General features: G+C 42.3%; 1 long non-coding RNA gene across 2 annotated transcripts; it reads right to left on the bottom strand.

The window, feature by feature from the left end:
- Nucleotides 1–1740: 1740 nt before the first annotated feature.
- LOC128340991 (uncharacterized) lies at nucleotides 1741–9660 on the bottom strand. Of its 2 annotated transcripts, none has more exons than XR_008314132.1 (3): nucleotides 9397–9660; nucleotides 5142–5232; nucleotides 1741–2085 (listed from the first exon to the last, which is right to left on the bottom strand). It is a non-coding gene; the product is annotated as an uncharacterized LOC128340991 (long non-coding RNA). The 2 variants fall into 2 exon arrangements; XR_008314131.1 differs by lacking the exon at nucleotides 9397–9660 and adding an exon at nucleotides 8490–8607.
- Nucleotides 9661–12534: the final 2874 nt, after the last annotated feature.

Below are 12534 nucleotides of genomic sequence, written 5' to 3' on the forward strand. Positions count from 1 at the left end.
ATTTGGTGTTGTTTGCTCCATAGGCATCTTGATGGTAGTTCATTGAAGTTGATGGGAGTTAAGCAGCCAAACAGATGCAAGTTTCTGCTCTTTGCTTGTCTCTGCTTTGGTCTAGATGGATTCATTTCTGGGGCTGTGATGTGTTAATAATGCTAGTTTAAGCCACCTAATGGCACAGCGGCAAATGCTTGTCTAACAAGCAGAAGGTTGCCGGTTCGAATCTCCGCTGGTACTATATAGGGCAGCAGTAATATAGGAAGATTCTGAAAGCCATCATCTCCTACTGTACAGGAGGAAGAAATGGTAAACTCCTCCTGTATTCTACCAAAAGAAAACCACAGGGCTCTGTTGGTACCAGAATTCGAAATCGACTTGATGGCACAATTTACCTTTAAGGCAGGGGACAATTGGTCCAAATACTCACTCCTTTCCAGTCCTGTGACAATGCACAAATGACTGTGCACAACCATACATTTTATAATCTTCCAACATGGAGATTCCTACTCATGTGAGGAACCATGTTCACAATGTAATGGGTCCACACAAACCACTTTGTGTACATGCATCCTGAAGCTAATGCTTGTGGTGCTGTTATGAAACATGGACCAAAAGTAGAAAACCTCCAACTTGCATAGCCATTCATGCACTGTTTTGCGTGCTCTTAAGATCAGAAAGGTTCTGTGTGAACTGGTTCTACAGCTGTCTTGAAATTCAAATAATACTGATAAATAATATCAGACAACATAACTAAATTATCTGAGAGGCTCCTTGAAGCCTTTAACTGCATGCTTTCAGAATGTTTTTGCCAGTTTGAATCCCTGCTGGTACTATATTGGGCAGCAGCAATATAGGAAGATGCTGAAAGGCATCATCTCATACTGCATGGGAGGAGGCAATGGTAAACCACTCCGGTATTCTACCAAAAGAAAACCACAGGGCTCTGTGGGCGCCAGGAGTCTAAATCGACTTGACAGCACACTTTACCTTACCACTAATTGAATGGTGTCTTTCTGAAATATGCACATCACAGTTCCCTAGCCTTTGACCCAGAAGTAAAACCTCCTGCTACAGCATTTTCAACACTTAGAGTGGGCAAATGGATCAGTCACTGGTAAGGCTTCTATGACCAATCTTGTAAATAACTATCTGGGGTAGTTGCCCAACCCATGCTGTGCTTGTTGCCACCACCATCTACTTTCCCCCATCTCCATGTGTCTGTGGAGAGATCTTAGGCATCTGTTCTAGCCCTAAACTGGCACTAGGGATAAATCCATGCATGCAGCCATCATAAGCCTGAGCCATTTTGGAAGGGCAGTATAAATATCGAATGAATGAATGAATGATAACAACACTACTACTGCATGCATGGCGCTCACTAATTCTTCAGCTTCATTAGAGCTAGAAGAGAGGATGGTAAGTTTCTCCTATGCCATCTTCAGCACAGTGCTGTGGTGGCTGCTATCCTCACTTCAGGGGTATGCTCTGTTTGGTGTTCTCCATGGCACAGTTGTGACTGGCCTTGAGGCTAGTGGCAAATGGCCTGGTTGCCAATGACTTATGAGTAGCTCTGCATTTACAACTTGGAAAATGGTGTGTTTGTACACCTACCTCTTGTCACATATTCAGCCACATAAAATGAATTTGCTAGTGCCACAAGGGTTAGATTAGGCTAAAACAGAAAAGGCAGCTTGTGCTGACACCGTGCCGATGAAGGCCAAATAAAACTTTGTACAAATAGCCTCGCGTTGGCATGAAATTTATAGTGGGAATAAAACATATTTGTTTAGCTCATTGAAAAGAGCGAAGAGCACTCTTGCAACTCTCCTGCCCTTATTGATTCTGGAATTAAGTTTCTCGCTCTAAATTGTTTTGGAAGATTTAAAGACGTCTTCTTGGTTTTCTTTTGGTCAGCCTTTCTGAATGATAATTACTGAAGCTCATTCTTCTCCTCTCCTCTCTTCTCTGTGGGCTGAAGGGATCTCTTAATGGAAGCAAGCGCCACACGGCAGGTCAGAGAGCAGCCAGCCAAAAGAGGCTTCCTCTTGCCGGCATCGTATTTTTATTCCATGGGGAGGCAACATTCCTCTGCAAAACAATTCGCTGACTTTAAAATAATACATAATAACTATAAAATTACCAAATGTCAGGTAAACAAAAAGTTATTAAGGATGACCTTATTAGTTCTATCTGCAATTCACAGACCAAGGTAATTGTCAAGTCTCACTGTTATTAGGCTGAAATAATAGTTTAGGGACCATCAACATTAAAATTTCATTATGATGGGACAAAAAGGCTCATGTATAATCAATAGAAAGAATCCATTATTATTGACTTGGAATGAATGAAGCATGAACACATTTGTGCAGATATGAACAGTTAGCAATCTTTTGAATAATAAAGAATTAACACTGCACAGATAATACCATCCTGGGAATTGGCCTCCACTTTAAATTGGTACTTGTCTCTGTGTTATAAAGTCTGATTCAGGTCCCTTGGTAACTTCCATTAAGCTGTTTTTTTGAAATACCTGGTGTCTATGAGTTTGTTGTACTCATCCCTTCTGGATTACATAAAAGGTAACTGAGGGTTGGTTGAGCAGGCTCACAACACAGCTCTGGAATGTTCCGAGGGTCATTATTTATTTATTTAAAAACATGATACCCTGCCTCTCCACAAAAGGTGCCCAGTGACTAACAAATGAACAATAAAACTGCTTGCAATGGCAAAAAAACCAGTAACAAACAATAGAATTTGATTTTAAGTCAGGAAAATGAATACTCAACTAGCTGACGTTTATCTTAAGTCTAATACTGAATTATCAGCCAGCCATATCTAATAAAAATTATGCTGTTCCACTTCTTAAAACTCAACCAAATAAAACCACTTTAATGTGTCATCGAGATGGGAGGTGCTCAAATGTCTCTAGGAGGAGAGTTCCGAAGTCTTGGTGCCTCCACAAGAGAAGGTCATTTCCCTAGTTACCACCTACTGATGGTAGGGTATACAAACAGGGCCTTTGATTATGACCACAGTGCATAGATGGGTTCATATGGAAAGAAGTGGTTCTTCAGGTATCTTGAGCCTAGACTGTGCAGGGATGTAAAGGAAAGCACTGAAAACTTGAAGTGTGCCTAGAAATGAAAATATCTTTGAGCACAGGTGCAACATGCATAGAGTAGCAAGCCTAGTTTACAACTCAGATGGCCTGCATTCTGGACCTGTTCAAAACTCTGGTCTTGCTGACAACTTTGGCTTTCAGATGCTGGAGGAAGGATGAGGGGATCAACTTGAGCCTAACCAGCAGGGAAGAGTTGGTCAAGGATGTTGAAGTAGTGGGAACTTTGGGGACAAGTGACCATGTAATGCTGGAATTCTGGCTCTTTTGAAAAGCTAAAGATGAGTATAAAGGTGAGTGGATTTTAGGACAGCTGCTTATAAGAAGTTTGAGGAATGTTAGATAGAATTGCATGGTTAGATAAACAAATGGGCAAATGGGTGAAAGATGGGCGGGAGTTCCTGAAGAAGGTGTTATCACTAAAGATGCAGTCAGAAACAATTTCAGGCTGACAGAGGAGGAGGAGGAGGAGGCACATATTCTCAGCTGGCCCTAGGAAGGTGGCCCTAGGTCAATGGACAGGGGGAAGATAGGGTAGGGAGACAGCTAGATGCCTCTTTGGACTGAATGGATGATATAACCTTTCCTATCATGTCTTTCGCTGAGTCCAGTAACTTTGTCACGTGTCCATCACACAATATGGCAGCGCTGATCCCTGCTGCTTGGCATGTTTTGCATGCTGAGGGGGATGCCAATTAATTGTGTGTGGGCTCCAATACACATGCAGTGGATTGGACCCAGAAAATCCTGTTGGCACCCCTGGCTGTGTGCTCTTCTTGTTCTCTGCTGTAGTGGATAACACTACTAAACCAGTTTTCAGAAAGGGGCAGTGGATAATAGTAGTAGTCACCCTTTCTCCAGGCTTGATTGATTGATAGATCAATCCATCCATTTTTACATTTAAATCCCACTCTTCCTCCAAAGAACCCAGAGTGGTGTACATGGTTAAGCTTATCCTCACAACAACCCCGTGAGGCAGGTTAGGCTGAGAAATACATAACTGGCCCTGAGTCACCCAGTGAGTTAGTGTTAGAGTTTTCCCACTCCTAGTCTAGCACTCTAACCACTACAGCATACTGATGCTTTTGGGCAAAGAGCTACTTTGAACGGGTGTGATTTTCAGGAGAAAAACCATGCCGGGCAAGTATTACCCTCCCCCTCACCATATACCACAGTCCTGGGTTGAATTGGACCCCCTAGTGGCAGAGCCAGTGTGGTGTAGTGGTTAGAGTGCTGGACTAGGACCGGGGAGACCCGAGTTCAAATTCCCATTCAGCCATAAAACTAGCTGGGTGACTCTGGGCCGGTCACTTCTCTCTCAGCCTAGCCTACTTCACAGGGTTGTTGTGAAAGAGAAACTCAAGTATGTGGTACACCGCTCTGGGCTCCTTGGAGGACGAGCGGGATATAAATGTTAAAAAAATAAAATAAATAATAATAATAACCTTCTGATATAAAGACCGCTTCCATCCACCTCTTTATTAAACTGCTCTTTATTAAACCTCTTTATTAAACTGTGATGGGCTTGACATCATGCTTCAGTTTGGCTTAGAGCACATTATGGAAAAGCTCACAGAGGAGAATGAGCAAATTGGGTGTTGACACAAAGAAGGAAATATATGGGAAGAAAGACAATGGTTCACAGAGCAAGGAAAAGTTAAATTATAGTAAGAAAATGCATGAAAACAGACAAAATCCAGAGTAGCTACAGTATTTGGGGAATCACACTGAAGTCTCATATGTGACTGTGGCCCCACATAGGGATGTGCATCCTTGCCCACATCAGACTCCCTGGACTCATGTAGAGGGGCTCAAAGGAGCATCAAGTGTAAGGCATAGATGCCCAGTCATATCTCCATCCACTTCTACAACTGTTGGACAAGCAGAAGTCTGCTTTTGTACACAGATCTTGCATGCTGCTCTGGATTGAGAAGCCCAACATCTACTGGACTGTTATGACAAAATCAAATTCTACCCTTTGAGGAGTAAGATTACTCATAAGGTTATTGAAATAATCTTTGCCTACCTAGAAAATGAGTCATTTGATTTCCAGTTGGAATTTTAGGAATTTTATTTTTGGCTCCATGATGTAAGGGTTTGACATTTCCACATTTTGTCTGAGGTAAGAAATAAAGGACATATTGTCACTTCAAATGTATAAAAAAATGAAATAAGGGGCAATTTATTTTACTGTAACTCATGTCTGAAGCTGCAACGCTTCAAGTTTTAGAGTAAAAGGTTCATTCAGGACACATAAAAACATTTAAAAGGTTCTAAGGAGCACATGCCACAAATCAATGACTAAGTTGTTCAGAGCAGAGCTAACAATGAATATAGTTAAGCATGTATAAATCTAGGAAGGAGGAAACCTTTTCTCATTCTGTCAAATCCCCTGCTGATTTATAAAACAGACAGACCAATTGCCAGGGAAAAAAAATCATCAAAGCGTGCCTAGGAATTATACAGTCGTTTAAAAATTGCAATGCCATTGTATTCCCAACACAGAGGATTCATCACAGATACAGCTCTATAATTATAATTGTTAAAACATAATTCCCCCCAACCAAATCTTATTTCTCTATTAGACTGAGTGGTCACTGGAAAAAAAGTCTTTCTCGACCCAAAATGTAGAAGAAAAGAAAAGAAATCCTATTTTTCTTCTACTAAGTTGCCTCAATCTTTTTTTTGTTAGGGCTCAAACTAATTTAAAGTAATCCTCCGGAGGGAGGCAGGGAGGGGGAAGGGAGAGAGAGAGCGAGAGCTGCTGCATTTTCTGCTAAGAAGGTATATTAAAAAAAACACCTTAGACTTCCGTTATGATTTTTCATATTAAAGTGAGTTAACATTCATGATGTAAAATGTTCAGTTCTTCCCTTGTGTACTTCCTTTGGGCTTTTGCTCCCCTGCTGATCTGTTTGATCCCTCTTGACTTGAGTTTGAATGTTTGTTGACATTAGAATGGGAAAGTTTCTCTTGTACCATTATCAAGAACAGTAATATCTCAGAAAGAGACATGCATACTTGAGCTCTTTTCAGGGACACAGACTCTATTTTGCTCATGCTTTTCTTATATAATCTATTTCAGAAACTTTAAGTAAAAATGATGAAGCTGCAGTGTCGTAAACATGTTTCAAGTAAAAGCATTGATTTGTAGATAGTGTGTGTGTGTGTGTGTATAATACTGCAATTTACAATATAAATATTTTACTCATGAACTATATTTCAGACGTCCAGAAGACTTCCTTCCTTCCTTCCTTCCCAAGAATGAAAGAAGAACCAGTATCCACAGAAACAGGAACTATGCAGTAGGGGAGAACCTTACTTTCACATTAGACATTACAATTAGTCCTGTTAATGTGCAGAACCACTTCTCCACCTGGCACTGTCAAGCTAAGAACACCCCTAATCTCAGTGCAAACGAGCATGTTCAACTCAGCCAGACAGCATTAGTTCCATGTACATCAGAGACATTCATTAAATGGATCCAACACCCAGTTAATTCATAAAAACAAGTTATCATATCATGTAGCAAGCCCATTGTGACTGGTCTGATTCATGTAATTAAAATGTTGTTGGAACCTCTTTATTTCAATTCTGAATGAATACTTTTACTGTACAGAGGGGCTATGGGCGTAAGCCTCTCCACTGGGCCTTTGCAAGCTTACTGGGTGTTGATGGGCAGCAGCAGCAATGGACACTTGGTCACTTGTGGTGCCATTTTAGACTTTCCATCATTTTAGACTTTCCATCATCTAGGCCTCCTGACGCAGCATCAGTGAGGAGGGAGATGGCAAGCTGGGAAACCTAAAACAGCACTGCAGATGGACCATTTCTTGCTGCCCACACAAAGGTGGGTGCCGGGTGGGAGCTTTATGTCAAGTGAGCCCTTTGATGACCCGATCAACCCGACTGTACAAAACCACTGAATCCCATACAAAGCCTTGATCCTATTAAAGTAATACTATTGTATTTCCAATAATTAACAACACAAAGCAAGCAAAATAATATTATTTGAATAGTCAGCCTTAATTCCTGAGAATATTCTCTGCAATCTAGAGAATATTGGTTGACTATGCTTCATTCATCTCAAAAAGACTTTGGTATGCCTAATTTCTCTGTATTTCTCCTAGTGCTATTGGATCATCCCAATATTATTCAATATTTTCTCAAATACTAATCAGTTCTAAATGTTCTTGAGTTATGGTTGACAAAGTTCCAGAAGGATCTCTCTAGAAGGCACTTTGCTGCCAAGGCTTGTACATCCTCATTTCTGACATCAGACCATGACCAGTATTGTGGGTTTCTTGTTTGGAAGCAGGCAACTGTTTTAGCATTGTTGTGTGATTTGTTCACTTATTTGCTCTGGGTTGAGTCTACTGTTACTAGCCCAGTTCAATAATAAAGATGCCCAGTATTTCCTCTATCAATCAAATTAAAGCTGCTTTAGAATTATGGTTGTCAAAGTCTCAGGAGGAACTTCCTAAAAAGGCACATTACTTATAGCAATACAACCTATTGTATTACCCCTATCCAGTTAGTGTTGTAGTGAGCTGGGTCCAGAAACTGTATTGGCTTTAATTCTCCATGTTGTAGTGTTAATTGCTGCCTGATGGTACTGCGGGTCAATTATGGACTCTCATTTTCATTTGTTTTTTTGTTTTGCTTCCTTAGGTTCCTTCTCTGTGAACCTTTTTTTATGTTGTGGGTCTATGCAGTCATGTTCTTGGAGGCCATGTCTGAACTTTTGGCTCTGTCAGATGTGTTGCTACCACCTTCCTAGCCACTTAAGTGGTCTATACCTTAAGACTGGTGTGTGTTATAAATTATCTCCCCTAAGAGAGCTACTCTGGGAAGTTGCTGCAGATTTCCCTCCACCTAAGTCCAACATAGTATTAAGCTCTGGTGAGTGCAGGAGCAAACTGAGAAATCCGGGGTACTCTGTTTTAGATGATATGAAAACTGGAGCTCTTGAGAACATTATGTTATCAAATATTTAATGGCATGTTGTTCTACCTGACATGTAGAAGCAATTCACTGTATGATTTATTAAAAAAGGTTTGCAAATAAAATTTGATGTTTCTGAGTGAAAGCAAGCCATTATATAAATTGTTATTCTATTAATGCTGTTTGTGTGATATTATTATTATTATAAATTCTCTTGGGGAGCTGTAGCAGATATGGAAACACTTGTTTCTGAAAGGAATTATATTGTGAAAGTATTTCAGAAAGTACTATCTGTTCTATTTTACTATATATATCCAGACCTAAACACATTAGATGAAAATTCATTCCACTACAAATAAATATGATTTGCATTCAAATAATCTCTTTAGCATGAGATTCTAAGGTCTGCGTGTGGAGATCAGCTCAATACCTGTGCCAGTTGGTCTCAACAGTTAAGGTCTGCCATCCTTAATGTTCTTCAAGTGACTAAAAGGTGTGAGCCACTGAGAGACAGAAGTCCACAGTGTTCAGAATCCAATCTGTTGGGCTTTATATGAGTGCAAAAAGCATCTTAAAAGTTTAAAACTATTTTATCGCTTTCACAACTCAAAAACACTAAGCAGTTCTTGTTTTCACAGTGGTGACAGATGAAAGCCCAATGGGGCAGGGACTTCTGCTCGCACATTCTTTTGGGGCATTTAGTGGCAGTTTGCCTGGACTGGAGAGCTCATTAGATAAGGCTATTATTTCATCAGATTTCTTCTGCTTTCCAGTAACACCCAGTTCTGAACCAATACAAGAACCTGCTTGCATGAAACATCCTGGCTGACATCCAGACTAAGTTATTCAATATTCCTATTCAGGAATTCCTCCAAAGGACTACTTAGTTTCAACATGACTTCTGTCAAGTAATTTAGGCAGGATATCAGCCACTGAAAACATTACATTAGGCCTAATTGGAAACCTTTAGTGAGAACCCCAATCCAAAAGAGGTAGTAATATGCGAGGGAGATGCTGAGTGCTGTTTGGGCTACTGTGAGTTGTAAATGTCATCTAAAAACAATACAGATCCAAACAATAGTTCCTCACCCAAAATATACTGACTGATATAAGGAACATTACTCAAAGTAGTCCCATTTAAATTAAAAAGACAAAGGGATCATTTGGAGCAATTTTCCTCATCATGTCAGCCATTCAGGCGCGTAACAATGATAGGGCAAGGGGAGACAGTTGTCTGGGGGCCCCACTGCCTGGAGAGGCACCCCAGAGGCACCTCATGTGACTCCCCATTGCCCCCTGCCCAGCCCCATAGCCTCTCAGCCACTTGCCCTCTTCACCGTCTCTCCAGCTTGTTCTCCTGGCCCGCAATCGAAGCAGCAGGCAAGCTGCAAAGAGCTCCTTTTCTCCCGCCTCTCAGCTGATTGGCGGGTGGGCGGGGCTTCCACGGAGGCCTCCGTGTAGGCCGCAGTGAAGCCTGAACTCGAGTAGGGCCCAAGCCAGCCAGGAAGGAGGAGGCAGCCAGAGTGTTCTCTGCAGCAGAAGACCCCTTACTGCCCTGCTTAACCCAGACCAGCATTTGCCAGGTAGAGTGTGAACTCCTTTTTGTGGTTACCTTTCCCGCCCCCCCCCCCCATATATAGGGATCTGCTTGCCATAGGGCTTGGATATGGGATGGGGGTGGGGGGACCGAGAAGTCTCTGAATATTTATTTTGAAACAGCTTGGAAAATTTGCTGACTTAAAAAAAACTATCTAAAAAGTCCTATAAGTGGCTTGTTTCATGGCAGAAAATTGTAAAAACTTCTGGAACAGTATTTTATTAATTTTATTTATTCATTCATTCATTTATAAATGCACTTATGTTCAAGTTGTTTTGCAACCCAGAAGGTCTGAGTGAGAGCTGTGAAGCATGTGTGGTGCTTTTATTTTATTTTTCTTGTGTGTGAACTGCTCCCCAATAACTTGCAGGGACTTCAGGGTAAATCTGGCCAACATGTGAATGCAGCACCTCCATTCCAGAGGAGATTTGTCTTAAAGGGCTTTAAAAGCCTCCTGTGAAAAACCTCCTGCAATCAAACTTGACTGAATTTGTTCAGAATTCTGGGAAAACAAACATAGGTTCACCCTGCATGGTTGAAAGTCTCCTTTGCTAATCTGCAGCGAGGGGCCCATTTTAATAATTCATCTTTCTAGTGTGTTCTAGGCATTAAAAGTAATACAAATGTATAATACTCAATGTATATCACTATATATTGTGACGTGTGTGTGTGTGTATTCAGTGAAATGTATTTGCAGGCAGCATACTTATTTTGGAATATCAGACTTAAATCCTTGGGGGCCTGGGGTGTGCGGAGGCCCTGGACTTTGGGGGGGGGGCCCATTTTAAAATCTTGTCTCTGGGCCCACGCCAACCTTGCTACGCCCCTGCAGCCATTGAAGCTATTCGCACGTGTGTGCAAAACTGGGCTTGGTTTTGCACTCGTGTGTGTACCGCTGGGATCAGGCCTGATCCTGACAGCACTGCAGCAGCAAACCTGCCTAAGGAGTCACCCTCCAAAATGAGGTTAGGAGAGTGAGCGCTCTCCTAACCCCGCTCCTACGACCGTCTGCCAGCCGTGGCTGCTTGCAGCCAGGGCTGGCTGGCTGAGGGGCTCCTGCTTGGCTGAGGGGAGGGGGATCCCCATAATGCACCGGCGAGGCCATGTGGGATGATGCGTCTGGCACCTTGACCCTCAGAGCTACCAGCAGCAGCTGGTAATTGCCTGGGCAGGTGATCCATCCACGCAAAGGAAAGAACTGGATCGTCTGCGGGTAGGCAAACATTTTAAGGCTTCCTCCTTGCTAGCCCTCTTGCTCATTGGTAGTTAGATCAAGGAAGGGCTTTTCAGTTTTCAGTCAATATACATTCTTCCTGTAATAGTTCAAATTCCTTTACACATTTTATTCTGAATTAAGCAAGATATTTCAAGAATTGTATTAGGACAGAGTGTTGTCCAAACAAGAGGCCTATAATAGAACACCCAGAGGATGCTAAGGAATTCCAGCATTCTGCTTAAAATAATACCCTCCTAACTCTTTCTCCATGTAAGATAATTAATTTTTTTAGCTCTTCTGACCATTCTGCTCTGCCTTAACCACATGGCAGCCTGCTCTACACACTGATTTTTAAACGGATCCTACTTGCAAGTGGTGCGAATAGGTGTTTGCAACTTGACAACTAAAAACTTCTGTGTTTGGCAGAGAGCAGTAGGTGCCAGAACTCAGCCAGCTGGTACTGCGAATTTGAAGAGGTCAAGGGAAAGAAGCATCCTTCTGGTTGTTTCCATTCAGGCTAGCACAAGACAGCTACATGGCCAAAGGGTATTAGTGAGTTTGCTTAACCTCTGTTTGAAAACCAGTGGTGGGGATGGAGTGTCTTCGGCTCATGACTTCAAGATAAGCCCCTGTGATGGCTTTGAAGCCAAAGAGGAAGGAGAGAAAACTCAAAGTACCCACACCAGCCCTGAAGCTATCATGGAGGCTGAAGTTTCTTAGGCTTGGAAGATGCTTGGCACAGGGTTTGTGTCTTGTGAGCCCTTTTCCTTTCTCAAAGTCACATTTCACGGGCAAAGAGAAACATTTCATCGTCAAAAGGGTCACAAGAGGGCAGGGAATGCACTTTGGAAGGAATGCTTCCTCTGAGCCCAGTACCCATTTCCTCCTTGAATTCTGTAGAAAATATAAAGGGTAAGGTTGCTCCAAGGATCCCAGTGCTTTGGCCGACTCAAATAGACCTTAGATGTACCGCATTAAAACACTGTTGTATGCATTTGGTTCCCACTGTATCCACATTTCAGAAATGCTTGTGCTTGACAATATTACCTTGTTTCCTGGGCTCACCACTGCTGGAGTTTGGATCTGTTGCAGATGCCAGGGCAATGCTACAAGTTGTAACATCACACCAACGCTGGAACATTTGTGTCTGATTGTAATTACTTCTGGATGAAAATGCTGAAAATGAAATTTTGTTAGCAGGCAGAACAATCCGTAGTTAATATGAATGACTTCATTATGCAGACAATTTTTCTTGAATGATATGCAACCCTTAAGAGATAAATTGCTAAGTAATTCATAAATGAAAACAACCTGGGGGACTCCCAATTATTACAGATAATTGTTGATAAAGTGAGCATTCAATAAGTTTCATGAGGCTCAGTTGTCAAAGGGGAGCTCAACATATGAGGGTTCACCATAGGCGGAACTGGGGGTGGGGCAGGCAGGGCACGTGCCCTAGGTGCCACTGAGGTGGGGGCGCCATGCCAGTTCCTGCCACCCCCACCCCATTGCCCACCTGCCCAGCCCCAGGGCCCCTCAGCCACTTGCCTCCAGCTCTGGCTGATCGGCAAGGCCTAGGATCGCCAAGGCCTGCAAACTGCAGAGCTCTTCTCTCCCTGCCTCTCAGCTGATCGGTGAGTGGGAGGGGATTCCAGAGAAGCC

The sequence above is a fragment of the Hemicordylus capensis genome, chromosome 1, assembly GCF_027244095.1.
Source record: "Hemicordylus capensis ecotype Gifberg chromosome 1, rHemCap1.1.pri, whole genome shotgun sequence".
Taxonomy (NCBI): domain Eukaryota; kingdom Metazoa; phylum Chordata; class Lepidosauria; order Squamata; family Cordylidae; genus Hemicordylus; species Hemicordylus capensis.